The 17,241-nt window shown below is 43.8% G+C and overlaps 1 non-coding gene across 1 annotated transcript; it reads right to left on the bottom strand.

Moving 5' to 3' along the window:
- Positions 1–4,309: 4,309 nt before the first annotated feature.
- On the bottom strand, positions 4,310–4,415 carry LOC122033090. The gene has a single exon (XR_006126353.1). It is a non-coding gene; the product is annotated as a small nucleolar RNA R71 (small nucleolar RNA).
- Between the last annotated feature and the right edge of the window lie 12,826 nt (positions 4,416–17,241).

The following is a 17,241-nucleotide window of genomic DNA, read 5'->3' on the forward strand; positions in this document are numbered from 1 at the left end:
CTCGACGGTCTTCCACTCGGAGGGTTTATAGACGCCGGCTCGTCTCTCGATATTTAACGTCAGAGCTAGACGGTCTTCCGCTCGGAGGGTTTATAGACGTCGGCTCGTCTCTTGATTTTTAACGTCAGAGCTCGACGGTCTTCTGTTCGGAGGGTTTATAGATGTCGGCTCGTCTCTCGATTTTTAACGTCAGAGCTCGACGGTCTTCCGCTCGGAGGGTTTATAGACGCCGGCTCATCTCTCGATTTTTAACGTCGGAGCTCGACGGTCTTCCGCTCGGAGGGTTTATAGACGCCGGCTCGTCTCTCGATTTTTAACGTCGGAGCTCGACGACCTTTTAAGGCTAATTTTTAACACTATCGTTCGGCGAAGCTATTAGCCATCCCCTTTTATCATTTTGCTTCCTGCGTTACAAGGAGGTAGGCGACCAAAAAATATATACAAAATGAGTTACATCGGTGCACCTTTCATCCAGCTCGGTACGGCTGGAGATGATTCGCGCTCCACGGTCAATCCAGCTGCCGCCCTTCTTCATCATCCAAATAATAAGCACCCGAGCGGAGCTTTTCAATGATTTTAAAGGGGCCCGCCCAAGGAGCCTCCAGCTTGCCGACGTCACCGACCGACTTTACTTTCTTCCAGACAAGGTCGCCAACTTGGAATGTCCTGGGGATCACTCGCCGGTTGTAGTTTTGCTTCATCCTTTGCCGGTACGCCATCAGCCGGACGAACGCCTTGGCTCGCTCTTCCTCGACTAAATCCAGCTCCATGTTTCTTCGCTCGGCGTTATCATCATCATAATTCTGGATCCGGGTGGACTCGACGCCGACTTCGACAGGATGACCGCTTCGCCGCCATACACCAGATGGAAGGGCGTGATGCCAGTTCCTTCCTTCGGGGTCGTTCGGATGGCCCATAGGACGCTCGGCACTTCATCCACCCAGCTTCCTCCCAGATGATCGAGCCGAGTACACAAAATGCAAAGAATTTCCCGGTTGGTTACTTCGGCTTGACAATTGCTTTGGGGATAAGCCACGGACGTGAAGTGTTGTTCGATGCCATAGCTTCTGCACCAATCTTCGAGCAACTTTCCTGTGAACTGCCGCCCGTTGTCGGAAACAAGTCGACGGGGGATGCTGAACCGGCAAATGATATGTTGCCAGATAAACTTCTTGACCATCTGTTCGGTAATCTTGGCTAGCGGCTCGGCCTCCACCCACTTGGAAAAATAATCAACTTCCACCAGTAGAAATTTTCGTTGCCCGGTCGCCATAGGAAATGGACCAACAATATCCATCCCCCATTGGTCGAACAGACAGGACACAGTGGCTGCTTTCATTTCCTCTGCCGGTCGGTGTGAGAAATTATGATACTTTTGGCAAGAAAGGCACGTAGCGACGGTCCGAGCGGCGTCTGATTGTAGGGTTAGCCAGAAGTATCCGGCTAGCAGGAGCTTCTTAGCTAGCGATCGTCCGCCCGGATGCCCTCCGCATGATCCTTGATGCACTTCTTGGAGTATGTACGCCGCGTCTTCCGAGCTCATTCATTTTAACAGCGGGCGGGAGAAAGCCTTCTTGTAGAGTTGCTCTCCAATAAGCGTGAACTGGCCGGCCCTTCTCCTCAGCAGCTGGGCCTCATCCCGATCAGATGGTGTAGCACCTGAGCGAAGAAACTCCGTGATGGGTGTCTGCCAGTCGCACGGCAGCGAGAGGCCCTCCATTCAGTCGACGTGCGCCACTAAAGATACTTGTTCAATTGGCTGCTGGATGACGACCGGCGTTATTGAACTTGCGAGTTTGGCTAATGATGTGCGTAGATTATATACTCTTTTATGCATGTTTTTACGCACATTTACATACTTTGAGCATGCTTGATCTATGGATTTTTATACTTCCAGCTTTCCTTTTAGCATATTTACTCTTTTGGTTCGGAGATCTGCTTTTTGTACATTTTCTGTACACAGGAGTCGAAATTGGTGAAGATTAAGTGTCCTTGAGCAAGCTTGGAAGTAATTGAAGGGAGAAAGAGCATCGGGCCGTGTACCACACATGGCTGTGTGGTCCTAACAAGAAGGGAAGAGGACATGGCCGTGTGAATCCCACACGGCCATGTCTCGATTTGAAGAAATCAGAGCAGAAGCCTTACATGGCCGTGTAGATCTACATGGCTGTGTGGAGTTTCCAGAGGCCAAGCAGATGGTGGCCATGTGCACCACACGGCCGTGTGGATTTTCCAGAGACCAAGCAGGTGGCGGCCGTGTGCACCACACGGCCGTGTAGCATTTCCAGAGAGCGGGAGGGCCTTGGCCGTGTGCACCACGCGGCCGTGCAGCATTGGCAGAGAAGGAACTGGACATGGCCGTGTCGAGGGGCCGTGTGGCGCCCGATTCCCTCCTCTATTTAAACCTTCCTTCATGAATTGAAAGGGGATCTCTCCCCCTTTGGGAGAAGGCAAGATTTGGTGGTTTCCTCCCAATCTTGGGAGGATTTCTGGGCGATTCAAGGGGAGTTCTTGACGATTTCGACTCCGGAGCGAGGATTGGATCCGAAGACAAAGCTTCTTCGTAGATAAGTTTTCTCTTTCCCCCTTTTCTTGGTTTCTTGGATTGGGGATTTAAGAAATGCTTGTATTCTCTATTTCTTCATGTTTTCTTCCTCGATTCATGGAGTAGATCTTGTATTCTAGGATGAAGGGAGTATTTGTATGATGGATTGATGTAATCTCTTATGGATTTGCCATTTTCTTGTTTCAATGACATTATCTTGCTTGTATCAATTAGATCTTGAATGATTAATGGTGATTCGTGCTTAATTCTCATTCTTGATTAATTGTTTGGATTTCTTATGGACTTTGTAAAGATAAACTCTCACTCGATCATCCGAGGGATCCACGTGGCAGGTGCAAGCCCGTGTAAGGACGTTTGAGAGACAATCTTGAAGAGGAAATAGGAATATTCAAGAGAGTAGGATGGATTTTGTGATTAGTTTCTTGTATCTTGATAGATTAATAAGTCGTGGGCTTCTATGTTGATATCCGAGGAAGGCATAGTAATAGGTGCACTTCTGTGTAAGGACAACATAGGTTCATGTTTAATTAATCTTATTTAGATACATTTCTCAGTCCTTAGCCGGTTGTCTATTGCAAGAGAGAACCGGCAACTTTCTACATGTTTGGCAATTGAGGGATAAGAATTGGTGAACCATTTACATTCGAGAAATCCTACAAAGAAACCGAAACTCCTAGAATCTCCCTTTATCATAACCCAAAACACTAAACTCTTATTTGTTGATTTTTAATATTAGATTTGTTTACCTTCACTTTGCATTCGAAACAATTGGATAGTTGTTTAGCTAATTCGCATTGAGACATTTCTAGTGCTTATTCCAGTCCCTGTGGATACGATAATCTTTTATATTACTTGCGACATTTCCGTACACTTGCGGAGCGTGACAAGTTTTTGGCGTCGTTGCCGGGGACTGCGCTATAACATTAGGAATTATCAATTGAGTTAGACTAAACATAACTTTTTTTTCTTTTGATTTGCATAGTTATAACTAATTGTTAGAATTCTGTTTTCGTAAGTTTTTCCTTTCTTGAATAACATTCTTGACAATTCTTTTTGTTGCAATTCTAATTCTAATTCTAACTTTGCATTCTTGATTTCTAGTACTCTAATCTAACTTTTCTCTGTTTTCTCTTTTGATCTTGTTTCTTTCTTCTTTTCTTTTGTAAACATATCTTGCAATTTTTAGCATATGAATTATTCTAGATATTTTTCTTTTTCCTTTTATCTTTTCTTTTTTGTCTTCATTATGCACTTTCTTTCTTGCAATTTAAATTCTGCATTTGCTTTCTTGCTTTTCATATTGCATTTTATTTCTTGTTTTTTATTCTTGATAATTTTCTTTTTCTTCTTGAATATCCATGAGCACTAACATGTCAAGCAGGCCCATGAGAAATTTTTCTACACCCTTTTCTGTAAGATTTTTATCTCCCATTGTGCAACCTCTAATTGAAGTAGAAAGTTACCAACTAGACCCAGAGATAATTTTCATGATACAAGGTCACAAATTTGGAGGAGAAGTATCAGAAAGTCCTTATCTGCATCTTGAAACATTTTTAGAGATTTGTGATTTGGTGAAATGTGAAGGAGTATCAGCAAATGCAGTTCGATTGATGACATTTCCTTTCAGTATCAAGGATAAAGCAAGGACTTGGCTATATTCTCTCTGTCCTCAAAGCATCACAAGTTGGGAACAATTGGAGAAGCAATTTCTGAATCATTTTTTCTCTCCAAGTAGAACGGTGTATATGAGGAATTGCATAATGAATTTTTCTCAGGCATATGGAGAATCATTATTTGAAGCATGGGATAGATTCAAGAGTCTTCAAAGACAGTGCCCTCATCATGGTTTTGAAAAATGGTTGATTTTGCACATATTCTATGGGGGAATTTCTTTCTCAGACAAGAGTTTATTGGATTCATCAGCTGGAGGTTCTTTTATGGACAAAAGTGTAGATGAAGCTTATTCATTAATTAATCAAGTGACATTGAACCTCCGTGAATGGTCGAACAAAAGTTGGATGGAATTTCCCTCAGATATTCAAGAAGTGAAAGTCATAAATGTAAGAGAGCCTGTCAAACAAAATGAGATTCAAACACCTAAAAATGTTGAAATTCACAAGTCACAGAGTGAGGAGTTCAAACATTTGGGGGCAAAGCTTAATAGTATTGTTTCAAAATGGTTTAAAGAAGATCCCCCTCCTACACAGTCAAGATCCAATGAAAAGTGTGATGATGTTGGGTTGAGAAGTGGCAAAAATCATGAAGAACTTCTGAAGAATGACATGTTTAGAATTGAGGAGAAGAATAATAGAAGATCACAAGAACTCGATTCCATTTCTCTAGGAAGTTCCCAAAGGCCAGAAGTACCTTTCCCTCAACGATTAATCACACCAACATTGGATAAGCAAGTTGGACCTCCTCCAAAAGCTCAAAGGGAATTTGGGAAAAAGGGAGTTCAGTCTTTCCCAGGACCTTCACTAAGGGTTCCTTTTCCACAAAGGTTAGTGGGGGTCAATGAAAATAAAGATATCGGCAAATCCTGTGACACTAATATGGTTGAGTGCAGATTTCTGAATATATATGAAGATGAAGATTTTTCAGATGAGGATTTTATTGATAATGTAGTGGTAAATAAGTTTTCAGATCTACCTCAAAATTTTATAAGGTGTTATAGTGACATTGAATTTTCAGATGATGAATGTGATGTGGTAGATCAACTTAAAACTGCAAGTGAAGTTATTGATCTTCTTGTTATTGATTCTCCTATTGAGGATATAGATGTTGGTTTATTTTTTGATGTATGTGTTGATGATGATGATATGGAAGAATGTGTAGGGAGCTGTGTTGTGGAAGCAACATCTCAAGGATCACCACCTTTGTCAAGACAACCCTTAGAGGTTTTAAGAATTGATCGTGTTGTGGAACAATGTGTAGGGACTTATACAGACCTAGTAGAGTCTCAAGAATCACCATCATTGATATCATCAACATCTAAGCTAGAGCCAGAACCATCATTTGATTCAGCGGAAGTCACATCTACATGTTTAGAAATTTCAGGTATTTCTCAGCAAAGTAAGGTTAGTATTTCTTGTGATCTTTTGGAAAACTTTATGGAGGTACCTATAATTGACTTTGTTGGATGTGATTCAGTTTTTATTACTTATTCATCTTATCTTGATATGGTTCTAGCTCTATACTATATAACATGCTTGTGGGAGATTTGGTTTTCTTTTGGATGTGCATATTTCACATGGGCCAATAATTGGAAGCTCAATATGAACCGTCTTCGACCACCTGAAAAAATTTCCAAGAAGACGAAGATGGAGAGAGTTATACTTTACTTTGTAGCTCTTTTGATGAAAGCTCCCTCCATAATAAGAGCCCTTGGTAGGAGGGTTCTAAAATATCTTACCCCTCCAAGAGCAAGATTTAGATGAATCTAATGAGGTGGTCGAGCTAATGACCTTAAACAAGCGCTTCTTGGGAGGCAACCCAAGTTCATTTTCCTTATTTTCTTTTATGTCTTTAGTTCTCTCTTTATAATAAGCATGTATCCTCTACTTAATTTTTCTTGTCTATCTTATTGTTGTAGAATTCAAAGTTGTGGAGGAATGTGAGTATTGGATGGAGGAGTATCTTTAAAAACATGAATGTCAACCATTTGGAGCTCATCACTTGGTAACTTCTCTTAAAATATCCTCCACATTGTTTTTAGTTTTCATTGGGACAATGAAAAGTTTAAGTCTGGGGGGATGGTGCATTTGATTTGCTTTGTTTGTTTTTGTTTTTTTGCTTATGTCTTGCATTTTGTTTTGATTTTTTGCGGCATACATCTTGAGAACATCAAATCTTCACTTATATGCTTTCTTGGATTCAAGTAAAATGTTAGCACGATTATTGTCTTGATTCATGATGTTCGAATGATGCTAGTAGTAAACTTTGTGTAGTTTTTTTTTCTATCTTGGGAAGCATTAATAAGCTAAGAATCTTATGGTAATGAGTTTTAGTTTTGGTTCAACCTTAAGGATTTTATCTTCACTACACTTGTGCTTGATGCTTGAATAGTTGATGTCATTGAAATAGTCATGATTCATCTTGTTTGCTTAGTACTTGGTTTCCATGGTAATTTCTCAACTTTCATTTTGGTTACTGGATGAGGCTCAAATCATTAAAGCTCATTTGGAAAAATCAAAATATCCCAACATGTGTGCTAAAAGTGCATTTGTGAATAAGTTTTGCACAATGCAAACACTTAAAAAAATAATAAAAAATAAGGGATATAAAAAATAGTTGTCATGAGTGGAATCTAGCAAGTCACCCCTTTGAGACCGAGTTAGGTTACTGGGGAAATGACTGCTTAGCTTCCCTTGAGATTGAGCACACCTTTGAGACCTTGGGTTAGTTGAGAAATATGAACCAAGTGAATGGTGAGTAAGTGCCTATCACTGGTTACTTGTCTTTCACTGGAAAAACTAGGAATTCAAATTTGATGACGACTTGACTAGGACATGGATTGAAACTTGAAGGGTGTTGAGTTACTTTTACACTGTGCACAAGATTCTTATGCTTGAACCATACTTTACTTGTTTCCATGATCATGCTTGTTAATGAAACTTTTTGATAGAATTAGGAAAGTGCACTAGGTTTTATGAATGTGTTGTAGAACATATGAATTTAGACTGCAGCATTTTGCTTGAGGGCAAGCAAAGGTTTAAGTCTGGGGGTGTGATGTGCGTAGATTATATACTCTTTTATGCATGTTTTTACGCACATTTACATACTTTGAGCATGCTTGATCTATGGATTTTTATACTTCCAGCTTTCCTTTTAGCATATTTACTCTTTTGGTTCGGAGATCTGCTTTTTGTGCATTTTCTGTACACAGGAGTCGAAATTGGTGAAGATTAAGTGTCCTTGAGCAAGCTTGGAAGTAATTGAAGGGAGAAAGAGCATCGGGCCGTGTACCACACATGGCCGTGTGGTCCTAACAGGAAGGGAAGAGGACATGGCCGTGTGAATCCCACACGGCCGTGTCTCGATTTGAAGAAATCAGAGCAGAAGCCTTACATGGCCGTGTAGATCTACATGGCCGTGTGGAGTTTCCAGAGGCCAAGCAGATGGTGGCCATGTGCACCACACGGCCGTGTGGATTTTCCAGAGACCAAGCAGGTGGCGGCCGTGTGCACCACACGGCCGTGTAGCATTTCCAGAGAGCAGGAGGGCCTTGGCCGTGTGCACCACGCGGCCGTGCAGCATTGGCAGAGAAGGAACTGGACATGGCCGTGTGGATCTCACACGGCCGTGTCGAGGGGCCGTGTGACGCCCGATTCCCTCCTCTATTTAAACCTTCCTTCATGAATTGAAAGGGGATCTCTCCCCCTTTGGGAGAAGGCAAGATTTGGTGGTTTCCTCCCAATCTTGGGAGGATTTCTGGGTGATTCAAGGGGAGTTCTTGACGATTTCGACTCCGGAGCGAGAATTGGATCCGAAGACAAAGCTTCTTCGTAGATAAATTTTCTCTTTCCCCCTTTTCTTGGTTTCTTGGATTGGGGATTTAAGAAATGCTTGTATTCTCTATTTCTTCATGTTTTCTTCCTCGATTCATGGAGTAGATCTTGTATTCTAGGATGAAGGGAGTATTTGTATGATGGATTAATGTAATCTCTTATGGATTTGCCATTTTCTTGTTTCAATGACATTATCTTGCTTGTATCAATTAGATCTTGAATGATTAATGGTGATTCGTGCTTAATTCTCATTCTTGATTAATTGTTTGGATTTCTTATGGACTTTGTAAAGATAAACTCTCACTCGATCATCCGAGGGATCCACGTGGCAGGTGCAAGCCCGTGTAAGGACGTTTGAGAGACAATCTTGAAGAGGAAATAGGAATATTCAAGAGAGTAGGATGGATTTTGTGATTAGTTTCTTGTATCTTGATAGATTAATAAGTCGTGGGCTTCTATGTTGATATCCGAGGAAGGCATAGTAATAGGTGCACTTCTGTGTAAGGACAACATAGGTTCATGTTTAATTAATCTTATTTAGATACATTTCTCAGTCCTTAGCCGGTTGTCTATTGCAAGAGAGAACCGGCAACTTTCTACATGTTTGGCAATTGAGGGATAAGAATTGGTGAACCATTTACATTCGAGAAATCCTACAAAGAAACCGAAACTCCTAGAATCTCCCTTTATCATAACCCAAAACACTAAACTCTTGTTTGTTGATTTTTAATATTAGATTTGTTTACCTTCACTTTGCATTCGAAACAATTGGATAGTTGTTTAGCTAATTCGCATTGAGACATTTCTAGTGCTTGTTTACCTTCACTTTGCATTCAAATATGTCTTCAGATCTTCGAACGCTCTGTCGCATTCTTCATCCCAATGGAACTTGGTGGCTTTGCGCAAGATTTTGAAAAATGGGAGACTCCGATCGGCAGTTTTTGAGATGAATCTGGACAATGCCGTTATCCGACCGGTCAAGCGCTGCACTTCCCTTATATTTCTTGGAGGCGGCATATCTTGTAGAGCTTTCACCTTGCTGGGGTTTGCCTCGATACCCCGCTCGGTCACTATGTAACCCAGGAAACGTCCGCCTTTTGCTCCGAACAGGCACTTCTGAGGGTTTAGCTTAACTTCATATTCCCGTAGCTTCGGAAAGTCTCCTCCATGTCTTCAAAGAGATCGGCCGCTTGGACTGACTTGATGAGAATGTCATCCACATATACTTCGAGATTTCGCCCGATCTGCTTCTTGAATACTTTGTTCATCAAGTGCTGATAAGTGGCTCCAGCATTCTTCAGTCCGAACGGCATCATATTATAGCAATAGGTGCCGTCGGCTGTAACGAAGCTGACTTTTTCTTGATCTTCTCGGGCGAGCGGCACTTGATGATAGCCTTGATAAGCGTCGAGCATGCATATCAACTCGCAGCCGGCCGTGGAGTCCACCAGTTGATCGATCCGGGGCAGGCTATAAAAGTCTTTTGGGCACGCCTTGTTAAGGTCCCGGAAATCGATGCACACTCTCCACTTGTTGCCCAGCTTGGAGACTAGCACCACGTTCGCCAACCAGCTCGGGAACTGGACCTCGCGTATATGGTCGGCCTCCAGGAGTTTCTCCACCTCTGCTCGGATGATAGCATTCTGCTCGGCGCTAAAATCTCTCTTTCTTTGCTTCACAGGCCGAGCATCCGGTCGGACATGTAGCTCGTGCTGCGCTATACTCGGCGAAATTCCGGGCAGCTCATGCGTCGACCAGACGAAGACATCACGGTTTTTCTGGAGACATTTGATCACTTCCTCTTTCTGGCTTGCCTCCAGATTAGCCGCAATGAACGTGGTGGCCTCCGCTCGAGTCGGGTGAATCTGTACTTCCTCTTTTTCTTCAGAAATCAAAGAGGGAGGTTTTTCAGTTATAGCGTTCACCTCGATCCGGGGTGTCTTCCGAGCGGCATTGGCTTCTGCTCGGACCATCTCGACGTAGCATCGCCGAGCTGCTAGTTGATCTCCCCGTACTTCTCCCACTTTGTCCTCTACGGGGAACTTGATCTTCTGGTGGAAGGTGGAGATGGCCGCTTAGAATTCACTGAGAGCTGGTCGCCCCAATATGACGTTGTATGCCAACGGAGAATCCACTACGACAAAATTTGCAATCCGCGTCCTTCTGAGCGGCTCCTCTCCCAGCGAGATAGCCAGTCGGATTTGTCCGACCGGCAGAACTTCGTTGCCCGTAAACCCATAGAGGGGGGTCGTCATGGGCAGCAGCTCGGCCCGATCAATTTGTAGTTGGTCGAAGGCCTTTTTGAATATAATATTAACCGAGCTTCCTGTGTCAATAAAAACGCGGTGGATAGTATAATTGGCTATTACCTCTTTGATGAGGAGAGCGTCGTCATGAGGCACTTCGACTCCTTCCAAGTCCCTGGGCCCGAAGCTGATCTCGGGTCCGCTCGCCCTCTCCTGGCTGCAGCCGACTGCATGGATCTGAAGCTGCCGGACGCTCGCCTTCCTTGCTCGGTTGGAATCTCCGCCGGTCGGACCACCAGCTATAATGCTGATTTTGCCTCAGGAAGTGTTGTTTCTGTTCTCTTCTTCCCGAGCGGACGGTCTAGGCCGCTCCCTAGACATCCGGGGATTGTCTTCACGCCTCGGAGTATGTTGTCGCTCGGGAGTCTGTCTTTGCCGCCTGTCAGGTATCGCCCGTTCATCCTCACGAGGTCTCTGTCGCCTGTCAGATGATGGCGATCGGCGGCCGCCACTCCGGGGAACGGGGTGGGCGATTAGAGGAAGACTCCGACAATCTCTTGTGTTGTGTGTGTCCGTCCGGTGGAATGAGCAGAACATGGGGGTCCATTTCTTCTTTGGCTTGGGCCGCTCGGCTGCTACTTCTTGGACATGAGACCTTGGATGATGAGAACAGATTGCTTCGGCCCGCGGTCCTCTGGGCGGCTCATGACGAGCGATAGGCTTCCGTTCGGCAACAGTCGACCGTTCAATTGGCGCCTCCTTCCTCCGAGCCGCCTGTGCTTCCTCCACATTGATGTATTCATTGGCCCGGTGCAACATGTGATCGTAGTCTCGAGGCGGCTTCCGAATGAGCGAGCGGAAGAAATTCCCGTCCATGAGGCCTTGTGTAAAGGCGTTCATCATCGTTTCTGAGGTGGCTGTTGGAATGTCCATGGCCACCTGGTTGAAGCGTTGGATATAACCTCTGAGCGGCTCCTTGGGCTCTTGTTTGATAGCGAATAGGCTGACACTAGTCTTCTGGTAGCGCCGACTGCTTGCAAAGTGGTGGAGGAAGGCCGTACGGAAGTCTTTGAAGCTCGTGATGGATCCGTCCGGCAGCCTCCGAAACCACTGTTGAGCCGATCCAGAGAGGGTGGTTAGAAAAACTCGACACTTCACCCCATCTGTATATTGGTGAAGGGTAGCCATGTTGTCAAATTTACCCAAGTGATCGTCCGGGTCGGTGGTTTCATTATATTCACCGATCGCCGGGGGCACGTAGTGCTTTGGCAGAGGGTCCCTCAAGATGGCCTCTGAGAATTGTCAATTGACCCGCTCGGGCGAGGAGTCCGTTCGGGGGGCTTTGCCTTTTCTGTCATCTCGCCGTGGTACTTCATCTGATGAAGAGCCTCTATCCCGATTAGCCGCTATGGCTTCGGGCGGAGTGCGGAAGAGGGCTCGATGGAATGGAACCGTGGCTGGTGGCGCTTCCGCTCGGCCACCCGATGCTGACGTTGCTTGCTGCTCCCTCCGATCGGCCTGCGACTTTTGTTTTTGTTGTTCCACAAGCTTGGCTGCTCTTATCTCAATTAGAGCGTCGAGCTCTTCTGTGGAGAGTATCACCGAGTGTTGTCGTCCAGCTTCATCCATTGCTTCCGCTCGGATACAGGAGCGTTCCCACAGACGGTGCCAAATTGATCCTATCCGAAAGCTGAATCAACGGACGCTGGGTGTGTGACGCTCTCCAGTTGCTGACGTGGATCTTCGACTGCTTGTGCGAACTTCCGGCGATCCTGCAAAGAAGTCGGGTCGGGAAGGGGTTCCCGGCGACGACCCTCCGACGCTCAAGTCAGAAAAACGAATAGCAAGAAAGTGGCTCCAGGGATCTCAGATTGCACACCTCCGGTGAAGTCTAATGGCTTATATATAGAGCCACGGGAGCTTGGTGCACATAATCCGAAGTGTACACGTGTCATACCCCATACCACAGCATGAGCTTGTCAGAAGATCATGTCTGACTCCATGCCGCCGCAGTCTGAGCGTCTTTTCGATGGGACAGCAAAACCTTCTCTCGCCCCATACTGAGTATGGTCTGATCTTTGAACATGCCTGTTGTCAGCAACAGGGGTTACTGAAATGACGTTCACACTGTCCTCTATTCCTTGACTTCCGTTTCCCGGATCGACCGTCCAGCCGCTCGGCCAGAACATTCGTCTGGTCTGGCGTAGGCGACCGTCCGTCCGGGAAAGCTTAGGGTCGTCCCTCCGCTCGGCTCTCATTGCCTTAGACCTTGGCCGATCAAGCAAACGGCTCGGCCTTCATTCGTGCGCTGTCTCGCGGCCGGGCGGATCATCCGCTCGGCCATACGCTCCTTCCTTAGAAATATTGGCGCCCGGTCGAGTGGTTGTCCTTTCGGGTAAGGGTCATTGCTTGGTGATCGACATGTCTTGCCTGCTCTTCGAGTCCATGGGATGCCCCCCCCCTTTGACTGCCAACCTCCACGTGTCGTTGTACCCCCTTTATGAGGGCCCTCCAGTCTTATCACCGGATCAGTGGTACATATAGTTTTGCACAAAAGTAATATAAACATACCTCGAGTCCTCGATGGGTGTGAATAATATCACAGATAGATAGACAGATAAGCGCCCCACATGTGACTCCTCTAGCGGTATCCACGCGCACTAGATCATGAACTTGACACGATCCGTTAGGTGCTAGCCTCTTGGATCGACAAAGCCTTGGAAGCACTACCGATCTCTTCCGGTGGAAGAAGAAGTTGACAAAGGAGAAAAGGAGAGAATGAAATCCTTCCATTGATTCTTTCTGAGGATGGCTATTTATAGCTTCCAAGGAATACGAAGAGTTAAGCTTTCAATTAATTCATCATTTATGATCTTCATTAATAAGGAAGATGAAGAGTTATAGGTTCCATAAATTCTTCATTTATGACCTTCATTATGATAACTCTTCAAATTCTTCATTAATAATCATTATGATGACTCTTTGAATTCTCCATTAATCATCATGATTATGGCTATTCGAATTCTCTCTTCTTTGTATCAAATAAATCCATATTTGATCTTTATCTCGACTAGCTTCCGATACCATTGTTCATGTCTACATGCTATGCGTGCGACCCTCTAGGTTTTATACACGAAGGCAGTGTAAATCCATACACAGACTAAGGTAACCGTCTAGCAACAGTTTTTAGCCACCCAACGCGATAAAATTAATATCAGTCATGAACTGTAAACCACTATGAACTGATTACTGTGTACTCTTCATCTAAAGCCTACATCCCAATTAATTCAGTACATTATGCATCATTACCAAATTAATTGTTTTACTTGATTTCCAAGATATAATAGACTCCTCTTGAATGATAAATCATTCCTCCCATGGCCATGGATTTTGAGTCACTAATATCTCTATCAAGCGGCCAGGATGTTAACTCCTAATCCAAGAGAGCAATGAATCCTCTATTGACTGAACACTATTCTCTCTACGTTTTGTCATACACCCAACTACCGTATTAATCACAATCCGATTAAAGACTGCTTTTAACGGCGTCAAAGCACATAACTCCACGCATAGAATAAATGAAGGTCTCAAGTCAAAAGATCAGTTACACTCGTTCATAAGAGGAATAACCAATGATGCTTAATATGTGGTCTCCTCTTGAGCGGGTCGTGTCCAGTGTACCTCTAAATTCAAGGCACCCCCAAGTACAACTTGGATATCCATCCCTCCGGTCTATCTCGACCTAGTCATACTCAGCGTTAATCTAGATATCCATGTCCCCTCTAGATATCTATCCGATCAAGGACTGTTTTTAGATTAATATACCCATTAATCTGTGGGATTTTATCATTAATCATATACGTACAGAAAAGTAAATAATTAATGATAAATTCTTGCCTTTATTAAATAATTATCCACAAAATATATAAGGAATGTCTTGGCACATAAGTGCACACACTAACACTCTTACCCATTCATAGTGCAACACAATGTTGAAGAAATGGAGAGTTTGCTCGGTAGGTTGTCAATGTTAACCATCATGATTCGAATAGTACTTTCAATAGAGAGAGTAGACTCCTTGGATAAAGCGATATGCATGGTTGGTCGTGTTGAGAAATTGTTGGTGCAATTGTCCCTAGGTCAAGGTTGACTAGTTTGACTAAGCTAGAGTGGATTTGAGCTTGAATTTTGATATTTAGATAATATGTTTGGTAAATATCTAGAAGAAGTCAAGTAAGTAGCAAAGGACTGGATACTTGACTAGAAAAATCCTAATTCAAGGTTAGGCAAGGGTAAAGTCCTAACTAGAGGTTAGGCAAGATAAAGTCCTAACTGGAGGTTAGACAAAGGAAAGTCTTAATTGGAGGTTAGACAATGGAAAGTCCAAATGAGTCAAGGAGGACCACATGTTGGCAAAGGTAAGTCCTAATTACGGTTAGGTAAAGTAAAGTCCAAGGGGGTCAAGGAGGACCCCACGTTAGTAAAGGAAGTTCTAACTGCAGTTAGGCAAAAGAAAGTCTAAGTGGGTCAAAGAGGACCACACATTGGCAAAGGGAAGTCTAAGTGGGTCAAGGAGGACCACACATTGGCAAAGAAAGTCATAACTGTGGTTAGACAAAGGAAAGTCCAAGTGGGTCAAAGAGAACTACACGTTGGCAAAGGAAAGTCTAAGTGGATCAAGAAGGATCACACGTTGATAAGAGAAAAGTCTTAACTACGGTTAGGTAAGGAGAAAATCCAAGTGGTCAAGAAGAACCACACTTGGTGATCGAAAGTCCAACAAAAAGTTTGCACAAGATGGAAAGTCCAAGTGGGTCAAAGGTTGATTGGACACTTGGTAAAGAAGTCCCAACAAGTCACGGTTGATCAGATATTGGGCAAGGGAATCCTAAACTTAGATTAAGTGAATTAGGGTTGGAGCAATCGATTGGGTAATCGATTGGCCCAAGTTCAATCGATCAGTGGATCGATTGGGAATGCTATAATAAGAAGGTGTGGTGAATCGATTCAACCAGAAGCCAATCGATTGTGTAATCGATTGAGGCAAATTTCACGAGAACAGAGAGGCACTTAATCGATTAGCTAATCGATTCAATCCTCTTCAATTGATTGGGTAATCGATTAAAGTGGGATTTTTCACGAAGCATAGTAGCTTCCTCGTGAGGAGTTTAATTGATTAGGTAATCGATTGAGAGAAATTCACGAACATAAAATGGACTTTGTAATAGATTAAGTGATCGATTGAAGCTAGTTAATCAATTGGCTAATCGATTGCGAGAAGAAGAAAAGAGTCGTTACGAGATTTGGACAACTGGATATGCTTGGATCTTACGTGACAATCGATTGGGGTAAGACTAATCAATTGGGAATCTTAATCCGCGGGATATAAAGGCATTTGAAGATTTAAATAAGCAAATCTTCTTCTCCACTCTTCACCACTGGTTCTTAGAAGACTCCAAGAGAAGTGTTGCTACATTTTTGAGTTTACAAGAGACATTTCAAGTAACAAGAGATCAAGAAACTAGGGTTCTCAATTGTATTATGTATTTACATTTTGTTTTCATTATTTTCTTATATGTTATAGGATCGATGCGTGCTAGGGGGTGAATACCACTAATGACTTTTTCACTCTTTTTTAGAAAACACAAAATAAAACGCAGTGGAAATAAATAGACACAATTGCAAACACAAGTGGTTTTACTTGGTTCGGAGTCTGTGACGAATCATACTCAAAGGTCCGTGATAGTTGATCACTTTCTTTGGGTAATCACTATAATTTTGAGAAATCTTTATAAAAATGGTAAGTATAAGTATTGTAATTAAAAATAAAGTTTACCGACAACAAAGGATTAGTAGTCGTTCATCGATTATCGGAGCAACATTTGGACATTGTCGGATCATCTGGGAGCAGCGCACAAGAGAGCAGAAGTTGTTCAGAATTGGTTATCCGAAGTGCTGGTCGAGACTCCCTTTTCTAGCCGAGCTAGACCTGATCTTGATCCACTGATCTTGGGATCAGGGTTTGACTCGATGCTGATCAGTCGACCGATCTCCCCTGATTGGTCGATCGATCTCCCCTAATCGGTCGATTGATCTCCCTTGATCGGTCGACCAAACCTTCTAAATCTGACCCGCTTCCCATCCAGATTCTACTGCTCAGATAAGAGTCTTCGTTTGGTCAACCGATCCAGCTGTTTAGTCAACCAATCTGTGGATGTTCCCCGGCTTATCTGGTCTGATCAACCCGACCCAATTACGTCGATGCCTATCCATCGTTCGGTTGACTGAACCCAAGGTTCAATCGACCGATCCCTTGGTTGAACCTGATCAACTTGCTGGAAATATAATCTTTTTGTTTGGATGTTTGGTTGACCAATATGGACATTTGGTCCACCGAACAAGGTAAAATCTGGCCCTGCACAAAATGTTAGTCTCCTGCAAAATAGAGTTAGAATAATAACAAATAATAAAATAATATTCAAAGAATAACTTTTGACAGTCTGCGGACTATCCGGTTCTGACTTTTCGATTTCTCGAAAACTCTAGGTCGAATGGAAGTCTAATGTTCCCTCTTTGGGGAGTGCGTCCTCACCTACTCCTCTCAGGAGAAATTACCTTTTGCCAGACTGGTTTTCCAGACCGTCTGGACTTTTGCTTGGCTTCCAAGACTCTAGGACTTTCTGCTAAATGCCCGCTCCATAACCCATCCAGTCTTCCACCCGGTGTCCGCAACCTTCGAGATTTTCACGTAGAGTCATCCACTCTAGGATTTTGCTCAAAGTGCTCAACCGGCCAAGACTTCGCCTAGTCCCCCGGACCAGGACTTCGTTACCTAATCGCATATAGGACTTTCCATAACCTAGGATTACCACCCCCTAGGACCTAAGATTATCTCCCCTTAAGTTTTCCACTTGTCTAGAAT

The sequence above is a fragment of the Zingiber officinale genome, chromosome 11A, assembly GCF_018446385.1.
Source record: "Zingiber officinale cultivar Zhangliang chromosome 11A, Zo_v1.1, whole genome shotgun sequence".
Classification (NCBI taxonomy): domain Eukaryota; kingdom Viridiplantae; phylum Streptophyta; class Magnoliopsida; order Zingiberales; family Zingiberaceae; genus Zingiber; species Zingiber officinale.